Genomic DNA, 12,065 nt, shown 5'->3' with positions numbered 1-12,065 from the left:
CAATTTTGCTTCCAAACTTCCTCCTCAGGCATGGCTTTGACCACATAAATTTATAGTGATTTTTTGATGCAGTATCATTATTTTGATGTTTTGTTTTATTTTTTCAGTTTTATTATGTAAGTGTGATGAAAGGTCTCACTTACATACACAAAGACCTTGTAATTTGGCTAATAAAGCTAGAGTCATGTGATGCTAAAATTTATGAGTTAACTTTGTGTAGAGGCTTTGTAAAGTTCATATGGTTGTCGTTTCTTTTATATGTAAGATATCGCTCTTAATCGGTTCGTATACTAAGATCAGGAACCAAGAACTATCCGGTTCACCTCAAGCAAGTTGCTTGGACTTTGTTGTTTAATAATGTGCTTGCCATATCTAATTTAATGGTATTCAAGGCATGGCCATGATTACAAAAGCAATTTTTAAATTACTACCTTGTAGAAAGGAGAACAGATTTTTACTGACCCTATGCAAAATAGCTACGTGGTATGAAAAGTCAAGGAACTATGTAATGGTATTTTGTGTAATGTTTAACAATTTTTATCATTTTGGGGGTAATTTTATATGTCATTTTTTCCAGAATCATTATTTTTGTATTTCTCTAACTATGTATTACTTATAAGCTATATTAAGAATTTCCACAGAGTACTTTTTTCTGAATTCCAAAGGGTCTGTTGGAACATGATGCCATTTAAAAATGTTTTGTTCCAGTTTATACAAGTGTGGCCAACAGAGAGTTTGAAATAAAGAAGAAAGGGATTTTTCTTACAGAATCCATTAGAAATAGAACATTAATTATAATTAACTAATTTAGGCCTAGGTAAATGAGTCTTATTTTTCTGATTTTGGGTGAAGCAATCAATTTCATAAAGTCATTTGCTTCTGGATTTAAAGAATACTAGATATCCTGACTCTTTTGGTAGTCTGACAGGTATTTGTCATGCTGATAGCAGCTTATACTGAAAAGATCTGTTTCCATGAGTCTACTCCCTGTAGTCAACAGGTATGAGAATAATAAAAGTCTTTGCTGAGGCTTTCACTCTTTTCATGTTTCTGCCAGAAGATTCAATGTCTGGTCTGTAGCTTATAACAGGGACTGAAGTCTAGGTAAATGTAAGGAAAGGGCAGAAACTGCCTATGGATGACAAGACTCAGTGGCTCAGCTAAATTTGTAAGAGCCAACAATAACAGAACAGTGGAGAGTGAAATCTCTTTTTTCTGAAATAAAACATGATCATTTGATAAGGATTTAGTTAATAATTACCTTGAGAGTAAAAATATATTATGGACAGAGTAGATACTAGTTGTCCCCAGGTTCCTTTAATTTATCCCATAAAATATCATGGGATTGTCACCTGGAAATAAAATATTTCTTTAAAAAATTAATGTTTAAAAATAGTTATTGTGTCAGTCTTTGTATATGGACAGGACTGATTTTGTCCAACCTGAAAGTTGTTGCTGAAGTATCTTTATTTTATATTAACACATTTTACTTAAGTGCAATTAACTCAAGTTAAGCTCCTTTTACTGATTTGCAAGTTCTTTTCATATTGATGACTTGATAAGCAGGGTGACTTTTTACAGTAGTTTTGAGCTAATAAATAATCTGGAGTTTTTCAAACATATAATCATTTTTAGCATTCCTTCTTTTATAGGTTACGTGAGCAAACCATTGTGGCTGTTTGGCAGCTGTTTAGGAAACCCCAAAGGCAATTTTGGTATAAAAAACATTATAAGAATTTATTCATCTGAATTTGGGAAATGCAGTATCAAAAAAAGTTATCAGAGGATAAAAGATATGAGTAAAATAACTAAAAGAAAAAATGTTACAGGCAATATTTAAAATAAACTAAGCATGAAGTAATGGTATTTATTAGGAATTTTTTCAAAGATGAAGAACTTTTGTTTAAACACAATTCAAAGGTATGACAAAAGCACAAAATGTTAGGCTCTCAAGAGTATTTTGGTAATATAAGAGACCTTCACTATTTGTGTACTAAATACCTTTTAACTGCTTTTTGTTCCAAGTAGACATATACTCAAAGATAAATTTGTCAAATTAACAGAAAAGAAAATCCAAAGTCTAATTTTACTCTTTTTGAATGCCATCCATAATTTATTAGAATAAGATTCACAAATCTTTTCTCCATCTTATGAATAAATTCATTTACTTGTAACTAACCTTATAAAATAAGTTAATATATTTGCTTCTTTCAAATTCATTATGCAGGTATTATAAACCAACATAAAGTCCATTTCTCCTCATACCTTCTGCAGCCTATTGTACACCCTCAAGTTTGTCTGCTAATATTTCTTTCTGGCACAACCAGGCAATTTTACTTTAAGACAAAATCAATTTCCTTTTCCCATGATATTAAAACAAAAATTCATTATTTTGCATATACACCTCTTGCCAGACACACAAATATTCTTTTACTTTTCTTACAAAAAAAGAGCATGTATACCAACATGTCTCAGTTTCTCATATTTATCTTTTCAACCAATTCATTAATGGTCATTTACAGTGTATAAAAGTAAAGCCAAGGGTATGTTAAAACCCTTGACCCAGGATTTATTTGTTGACCCAGGGTTTATTTCATTCTCTACAAATAACTTGCTTAGATACTGTAATTTGTATCCAAGAATTATTAATTAAATGATTAACTTAATTTAATACTAGTTTAGGAGTTAGAAATTTTTCTATAAAGTTTAATTAATTAGGCTTCTGGGGGTTTGTGAAAACAAACCCAAGGCTTTCATAAGTTAGGATGATATGCTAACATTTTAATTCACACTGTGATAAAAATAAGACAGACATAGAATTGTTTTAAAACAGCATTATTAAAGCAGTCTAATTTTTCCAAGGATTCACCTTGATTACAGGAATATGAATTTCTTGAACTTTGTATTTTCTATTTCTATTTTTCATACTAAATGTTTAAGAACTCTTCAAATTTTGTTTAAAAGTACTAAAATTTTCTTAATATTTTTCTATCAATTCACATTGCATTACTTGTCAACCTGTAAATAAGGCTATTAAGTTAACTCACAGTTAAAGTGTTTTTTTCTTCAACATATAGGCTTCATTAAGAGAAATTTTTCTTTAAGAGTCAACAGACTTTAATGTCAGAGACTTAGATATTTTCTTCCTTTTCTAAAAATTCTTGAGTTCTCTTATTTTAAATTTACAAAAGTGTTTAATAGTCTCTATAAGTCAATCAAAAAAGGAATTCAGTTAAATTTAAAAGACTTATAATCTAATTTTCCTTCAGAGCAGTGTTTTTAAACCTTGGCACTTGACATTTTGAGGAGGTAATATATTGTTGGCAAAGGCTCGCCTGTGTGTTGCAGGATAGTTAGCATCCCTGGCCTTTACCCCTACTAGATGCCAGTAGCACCAACAGCGCCCCCGCCACACACACACACACACACACACACACACAATTGTGACAAGCAATAATATCTCCAGATATTGCCAAATATTGCCGGAGCAGAAAAGAATCAAAATCACTCCCAGTTGAGGACCACTGCTCCAGAAATAGGCAAAGATTCTCAGAAAGTATATACTCTTGCTTAACAGATGAATCATATTACTTTTCTGGGAAAGCTATGAAAAGAACTCTGGATAGTTTATGGCTGGACTTCTCCCTCTGTGTATGTATGCTATTTTTGTAGTACTCGTCCAATCAGATTATAGGTTGAGCTAGGGGCACAACTCTGGGTTTATTAACACCCTGGTTTTGGACACCAAGCTCTTTCTCACATCTTACTGGACTCATTTTTGTATTTGTGCTTTCATAGTTTCTTTTGAGAAGGGAGAGGATAAAAGTTATGCACCCAGAGCTTTTTAGATTTTTTATAGTACTCATGAAGTTCTAGGCAAGCCAGAGGCAGTCATTCTCATTCAAGCACAAATTTAGGCTCATTTGCAGAATGGTTATACAAACCAAGCAAAATCTTTTTTTAAGTCTCTACCCTTTGCTCTAAAACCATGTAAAAATAATTTCAAATTTTATTCATTGTGTATATTTTATTTGATGGTAAATCTGTCTATTGGAATTAGATGTCACTATATGGTATTTTCAAATGACAATTTTTCTGACCCATTAATCTCAAATAGCATCCTGAGGAAGAGACAAAGTTGGTTTCAGAGAGAAAGTTTATAATTGTAAATAGATTATTGTAAAAACCTATGCCTTCCTTTTTCAAAGAGAGGAAAAGGCTTTTTTAAAAATACACAAAAAGAACCAACAATCTTGGTTTTATAACATTAGCCACAGATGGATCAATTGTAATTAAAGTACAAAAAACTCATTGGTTGATGGTAGCAGCTCCAGATCTACAATGGTTGCTCTCCATTCCATTGGACACAAAAATATTTTTTCTTAAGTGATTTGAACTCTGAGTGGCACACAACATAAAAAACAGCACAGAGGTTGTCTGTCATCAGGGGTCAGGCAACAATAAAATAAATCAGTACTATAGGGAGTGATATGAGCAACTTCCCAACTTATTACTACCCAAAAACAAAGGAAAGATGTATCTCAGATGACAAAAGATAAAATCCTCAAGGCAAATATAAAATACAATCAGATATCCTGTCACAAAGACCTCATAAAGACCAGACTGTAAGACCATTAAAAGCTATATTATCAACATTGCTGCCACCAAAGGAGAAATATATATGGTTGTATACTAATCAGAACTAGCATGAAAACCAAGCTTAACCAGGAGACAAAAACTAAACAGATACAAAGAGTCAGAAAAAGAAATGGAATCAACTAGATTAAAACCCTATTGCCACAGGAGATTCACCCTAGGATTGGAAAAAGATATACCTCAAAGAGCCCTTGAGTTGCTCCTTATGGGCAGTGCAGTTTACTTGGCTCTGGCTGATGACTACACTTCCAGTAGATAAATACATAAAATCTTGGTAGAATCTATAGAATTGTCATAGAAATAGCCAAACACAAAGCATTGAGAAAAGAAAATTTTACTTTCAGGAAAAATTTGCAAGAAACTTTTAAGTTTTAAAAGGACTGGTTCATCAAATTAAAAAATACAAAAAAGGGGGAAAACCCCACAAAATTACCAACATTACAAACTTTGTAGTTAGTCGGCTCATGGTAGAAAAGACAGCAATTTCCTGATATGGTTGTCATAGCCACAAAGGTTATCACAGATCTTTAGCTATCAACATTGCAAAAAGTTGGTGATAAAGTTGCTTTTATTAGGGAGTCAGTACTTACAAACAACTCTTAAGGATTCTTTTGGGGGAAACGTGAACTAGGTACAGTGACACAGGTTTATTCTGCTTGTTTTATTTCTCTCAGGATACAAGTTGTTTTGCTTTCTGATATGATATACACACTTACTGATAATGGCAGCAAAGCATTGTGTCAGTTTTGCTCTCACACATGCTTCTTTTGGTCCTTGGTAGTTAAAAACCCTTCCCTGGACAAATTCTGAGGTAGTTTATTTTTACCTAAGGTAAAAGACATAACAAAGCGAAAGCTGAAGTCTGAGAGAGGTGCTTTGGATAACAGGGATATTTTTTCTGTTTCCTTGAAAGAAATTTCATGTCTTTGTGGACAAAATAATAGAAACTTAGAATGAGGTTAAAATACTAATGACTAAGACAAATCATAAAAATTTGATTTTGCCTGACAAAAAAGGCTGGAGGAGGAATAGAACAAAAGTCTCAGAAGGCTATACCCAAGAAGGAAGCTGGATTGCAAAGTCAGAGTAAAAATCTTTCCACAGTGCTTAGGAGACAAACTCCCACCAAACAGAGGAAGCCGACATGAAACACTTGACCAGTTTTCCTCTAGATGTTGGAATTAGCAAGCAGGGACTTTAAAATAATTGTCATATATATGTGCAGGGAAAATGGATAAAATGATAGATAATTTTGACAGAATTGGAATCTATAAAAATAATAAAATATGCAGTATAGAACTTAAAAATCCAGTAACTAAAATGGAGACTTCATTGTATAGTTTTAGCAATAGCTTAGGCTGTGCAAAAACAGTTGCTAAACTTGAGGACAGATGAATTGATAGTACCCAAAACTGAAGCAGAGACAAAAAGAATGTAAAGAATAAAACTGAGTATAAGAGACATGTGGAATACAGTCAAGCAATCAAACATATTCAGTTAGAGTCGCAGAAGGGCAAGAATTACAGGATGGGGCAGAAGCAATATATGAAGAGATAATAGTCAATAAAGTCCCCAAACTGATGACAGATGTCACCCCCAACATTAAAGAAGCTCAGTAAATTTCATACACAATACAGATGTATGCAAAGGAAACCACAATTAAGTGTATCACAGCTGAACTGCTGACAAAGATAAAATCTTAAAAAGCAGCAAGAGAAAACCAGATATTACTTTGTAAAAAAGCAACAGTAAGGCAGATGACTATTTACTTACTGAAATCATGGAAGCCAAAAAACAGTAAAAAACAAACAAAAAACATTTAAAGTGCTGAAAGAAAAATAAAACTATCAATTTTATATCCAATTAAAATATCCTTTGAGATCATGGTAAAAATAAAGATTTATTCAGACAAAAGCTGAGATAATTCAGCAGCAGCAGACTTATACTATGAAAAATATTAAAGGAAGTTCTTCAGGCTACAGGAAAATGAACTCAAATGGAAGCACAGATCTTCAGGAAAGAAGAGCAGAATGGAAGATAAATATGTGGGTAAAAAAATTTTTAATTGATATTCAAAGCAGCAAAAATCAAATGTACTGTGGAGTTTGTATGTAGAAGTAAACAGTGGCAGGAATTGCAGGAAGGAGGTATGTGGATTTAAATCATTGTAAGATTTTTATTCTTTGGACAGTAAAAATCACTAGCTTAAGGCAAACTGTTAAAAAAATCACTAGCTTAAGGTAAACTATAAAAAGAAATTACTAGCTTAAGGCAGGCTGTAGTAAGTCAAGAATATATGTTGGAATCTAGAGGAATGACTTTCAAAGTTGGTCCTTTGACTTAGAAGCATAATCACCATCTGGGAATTAGTGAGAAGTGAAAATTCTCAGGCCTCACCTAGATCTACTAAATCAGAAACTTTGGAGATGAGGCCCAGAAATCTGTGTTTGAACTAGTCCTCTAGGTGGTCCTGATGCATACTAAAATTTGAGAACTATAGGTAACTACCAAAAGAAAACAAACAGGTATAATGAAAAACCTAGTAGAAGAGGTAAAACAGAATGGTAAAAATACTTGATTAATTCAAAATAATGACAGGAAGGAAGAATAAAGGAACAAAAATAGGTGAGACAAGTAGAAAAACAATAAAATGAGTAAAATACATAGTAAGATTGTGCACTTAAACCCAACTATAACATCGTGTTAAATGTAAATTAACTAAATGCTCTGATTAAAAGACCAAGATTTTTCAGATCGGACTGAAGAGACAAAGACACATAGATAATTTGAAAGGATTAAAAAGATAAACCATGTGCGTAGGAATAAACCTACCTGAGGAGGCAAAAGACCTAAACTCCAAAAAACATAACTAGGGGCTTTTAGGAGCTTTAAAAATGCTCAAAACTGTGTTGATTTATGTGTTTTGATAGGTGGACTTAATCCATTTACACTAACAATAGTTACTAAAATTTTAAAACTTATTTCTACCAGACTTCGTTTTGTGTCCTTTTTTCTTTTTTCCTACCTTCTATTGTATTTACAAGACCCATTCCTATCCCTCACCCCACTTGCTTGGGAAACTCTAGGTTGCATTTCCTTTCTTTTAGTAGCCACTTTGAAGTTTTTGACATGCATTATACATTTTCCTAGAAGACTGTAAAATTACAGTTTCTTTTCTAAACATCCCTGCTTTAACTCCATTGAAGCCCAATGTAACTCCCCATTGAACACCCTCAAACCCTGCTCAAGCTAATCTTACTCTCTTTTTCTTAGAGCTTATATTTTACCACTTTTTCAAACACATAAAAAAAGGTTTTTGATTTGTTTATCAACAGTTAATTAATTAAATTGTACTTATTTTTGAAAAAACACTATTGAAACAATTCTTAAGAATCTCTTTTCTGAGATTTTAAAGGGCCCAGTGCCAGCCTCACACAGAGTAGGTACTCAGTAAATGGAACCCACCTTATCCCGACCCAAAATAAACAGTTGATTATTTCTTTAACACAGCATGAGTACTCAGCAGGCATGGACTCCTCTGAGTTGGATCCATTTCACAGAGAGTGGTCAAATACTGACCTCTCCTTATGTTAATTTTGTGAATATTGTACATGACTGTGTAGCAAGCTGAATGATGCAGGATTAAATGTTCTCATTTCTGAGCTCTAAAGTGTTGAAAGTGATCAGGAAATGAAGGCAGAATGTCCATCATTTGGGAGAAAAATCAGGCAGTCTTTGTTGCTGCTACTCTTGGCTACTGGTTGGAATGCAGCTGTTAAGGCAGCTATTTAACTGTTTGCCCAACTGGAAAGGACACTGCCAAGTGGCAAATATTTTTTGTAACAACATCTTACTTTTGCTGAGAACAACAACAGTGTGTTTTATTGCACTCCAGCAGTGTGCCAAACATGACAGATTTATAACTCTGCAGGTTCACAACCTAGATGGAACACGATGCTCATTTCCATTTTTAATATTCATAAAAAGAATAAATCGGCTCCCAAAGGAAGCCCCTACACAAAACATCTCGACAGCTTATTTGTTGGTAAACAGCAGCAGATTAACTTGAGAAAATGAAATACCACTGAAAAGGAAAAGTGAAAAATCTTTGAATTGTCAAAGTTAAAAAGGAAGGCTTAAATATTTTATACCTCTTTAATGTGGCCTAAGAGTTACTTTACCCCTTCTTGTCCAGGACAGTAGCACAGGAAACACATCATCTCCTGTGTCCTCTGCAATTCATGGGTCTCATTCTGGGTCATGATCTATCTTGTTAATTAAAATATTGACGTTAGTATTTAGCAAATGATTCTGTTGAATCTGACAGACTGTGAACTGGGTGAGATGGTGGGAGTAGTTATCAACTATTTTATTTAATGGTAAAAGCTGTATGACAAATAGAAGCATTCAAAATTAAAAAAACACATTCAAATGCCTAAGCATGATTTTCTTCCAAACCCAAAAGTTCGGATCATGATCGTGTTAGGTAGCTCTCCACTCTCACAGTCTGTTCCCCCTGGTCAGAAGCTCATGCCTTCAAAAAGGCTTATGGAGAAATACTTTATGCTTGTATTAGGATTAGGATCCCTGTGGATCCTGTACACATCTATTGTTTGCTCCAGTTGAAGTGATATTAGATATTAGCAATAACCACCATTCATAGCATTTAGCATGTAATACCCACAAGTCTTTGTGAAGACTGTGGAGGTCAGGCACTGGGGATGCAATCTCATTCAATACACCCTCACAGCCAAATCTGGAGCAAAGATGTTTCTAAAGGTGAGCTGAGCTGAACAAGGATGGTCAATGGAGATTTTCTCTACTGTTTACTAAATGGTAATTAACTCATAAATGACAACAGTCTAGTCCAGCTATTTCTCCAAATTGCAGAAGCATACATTCTACAAAATTGACATGATTTCTTGGACAGAGATAGAGCAAGTCCCACAAACTGGTAATGGTCACCAAGGAAGTTAGCCACAAGTTTTGTATTCTCTTTTTTCAGGGATCAGAAAAATAGTAGATGGAAACCATGGATGAAATGTATAAGATCGCTTGCACAGAAAAGATCCAGCTATTGGAAAAAGAACTGGCTGTGCAATTGACTGAACTGAAGTCCGAGATAGAAGAACAGGGGACTCTTCAGAGGGCAGCTCATCCAGCTTACAGGTAAAATGTGACAGTGTGAAGGCATGGTCTTCAGGGGCTTTATCTCTACTCTCACCCCATAATCTCCATCAGCACCACTTCTCCTTTTTAGTTGGACAATTGGCATTATCTCAAGCTCAGACTTGATTGCTGCCCCTAAGGTTTTCCTATATTCTAGAATTGTCAAGGCATTTAGAGACAATGTGTTACCAAAGAAAATGGAAAAGTACTCTTCATTTTGTAAATACCATTTCTTCAAGTTCCAGAAGCTATTATACAAATCATACACAATGAAAAGAAATCTCATTTTCTCCAATAATATATTATATGAATTTGACCTTGATTTTGATGAGAAATTTCAAAACAGAAATAATGTGAGGTGTTTGGTAATGAAATGATGCAAAATGATTCTGCAAAATGATGATCTATTAGGAGCTATTCTATAGGTAAATGCTGCCAACAATAGCAATCAAATTCTTTTAGAGAATCTGGGTAGCCAGATTAGCCCCGAAGTGGCAAGTCTCATAGTCCAAGACATTTATGTCCCTCTGTTTCTGTTACTGCCACAATTGATCAAGAAGCGTAGTTAAAAGGACCCTGTTAGGTTGAGTAGCTGAGAAAACACAATAGGGATGGTGAGTGTTGGGGAGAGAAGGTCAGGAGAAGAAGCAATAAGTAAGTACATGAATACCTCCTTCTGAAGATGATTTTGAAGAACCAGTATTTACTGTGTTTTATAATTTGGCATTTAAAGCCCTGGGGTGTATGAAGCAGATCGAGGATTGTGTGATGAAGCGGAAAGGGAATGAAACCGTGCAAGGCATAATTTCTCCCAGCTTTGTTTGGAAGACGAGGTTAAAAATATGTACCTCACCTACCTTATAAAGATCAGTTGAGATCATGCATGCTAAAGCACTTTGAAAACCAGAAAACACCACAGGAAGATCAAGTGTTGATATGGTTACAACTTAAATATCAGACTGGCAGGCAAGGAGCTCCTCACTGTACATTGTGATAAGAAAAGCTTCCTGAAGTCCCTTTTAGGACAAAATGATGGGAAATCTCCAGATACCTGTATTCTCTACTCCCCAAACCATCAAACACTACATCTCAACAATCTAACTATTAATCCAACAAAAACTTACTGATCACCTTATGCTTGTCAGGTGTGTTCAGTTTTGGAGTCCAAGGAAAATATCCACTCCTGGTAATCACTTTAGCATTCTCATTCCCTACTAGACTGAAAAATCTATTGAGAAGAGGAGGATAACCATGCCTTAGTCATTTCTTCTTTCCTTCCTCCCTCCCTCCCTCCCTTCCTCCCCTCCCTCCCTCCTTTCTTCCCTTTCCTTCCTTCTTTCTTTCTTTGTTTTCTTTTTTCTTTTCTTTTCTTTTCTTTTCTTTTCTTTTCTTTTCTTTTCCTTTCTCCCTCTCTTTCTCTTTCTTTCTCTTTCTCTTTCTCTTTCTTTCTTTCTTTCTTTCTTTCTTTCTTTCTTTCTTTCTTTCTTTCTTCCTTTCTTCCTTTCTTCCTTTCTTCCTTTCTTCCTTTCTTCCTTTCTTCCTTTCTTCCTTCCTTTCTTCCTTTCTTCCTTTCTTCCTTTCTTTCCTTTCTTTCCTTTCTTTCCTTTCATTCTTTTCATTCTTTCCCTCATTTTGCCCCCATAAGCCCAGGTCTTTGTAGTTGTTAAGTGCTTCATAGATGCTTGCTGAAAGCTTAGATGAATGAATGAATGTATAGTACATGAATAATGCTTGATGAACAAATGAGTGACTCTCTCTTTGTGGGCTTATGTATCCACAACTTTTGTTCACCAATCCCTTTTAGGCCATTCACAGACACTTTGAGGTTAACTGAGAAGAAAGGCATGATCTGAGCACAGAAGGTCAGGGCAGCCAAGCCCAGGACCCCACCCAATCTCCCAGCCTGCCAAAGAATTAGGAGATAAGAGGGCAGGGAAGGGATGTGGTTCTTCTGTTTCCCTGATCGCCTAGTAGCTGGTCCTAGTTAGTTACTGGCTCTCCACTTCCATGAGGCTACAGCCAGGATTTAGGTGCCCAGTAATGACGAAAATTATTAATGCTTTTACCCTCAAGGCCCTTGGAACTTGACGTTTTTGGGGTTTTTTTTTTCCCATCAAAGTCAAGATGTGAGAAGATAAAAGAGGCATTACCTCCAACTGCAGCTGGAAATTAAACAAAAATGGCTCAGTGGGTTGCTTAGGCTCAGGTGGCTGAGGGGCCTCCCGACTGTCAGCCTGGTG

The 12,065-nt window shown here is 34.9% G+C and overlaps 1 protein-coding gene across 11 annotated transcripts in view; it reads left to right on the top strand.

Annotated features, from left to right (window-relative positions):
• Positions 1 to 12,065, top strand: part of LOC105077107 (coiled-coil domain-containing protein 162) — a 152,727-nt gene that overhangs the window by 8,599 nt on the left and 132,063 nt on the right. For all 11 annotated transcript variants that reach the window (XM_074368501.1, XM_074368502.1, XM_074368500.1 and 8 more), the window contains one exon: positions 9,662 to 9,825. The gene's annotated coding sequence lies outside the window, so the exon portion shown is untranslated. The remainder of the gene's footprint in view (positions 1 to 9,661; positions 9,826 to 12,065) is intronic.

This window comes from Camelus bactrianus, chromosome 8 (genome assembly GCF_048773025.1).
Source record: "Camelus bactrianus isolate YW-2024 breed Bactrian camel chromosome 8, ASM4877302v1, whole genome shotgun sequence".
Classification (NCBI taxonomy): domain Eukaryota; kingdom Metazoa; phylum Chordata; class Mammalia; order Artiodactyla; family Camelidae; genus Camelus; species Camelus bactrianus.
This window is presented reverse-complemented; position numbering and strand designations above follow the sequence as displayed.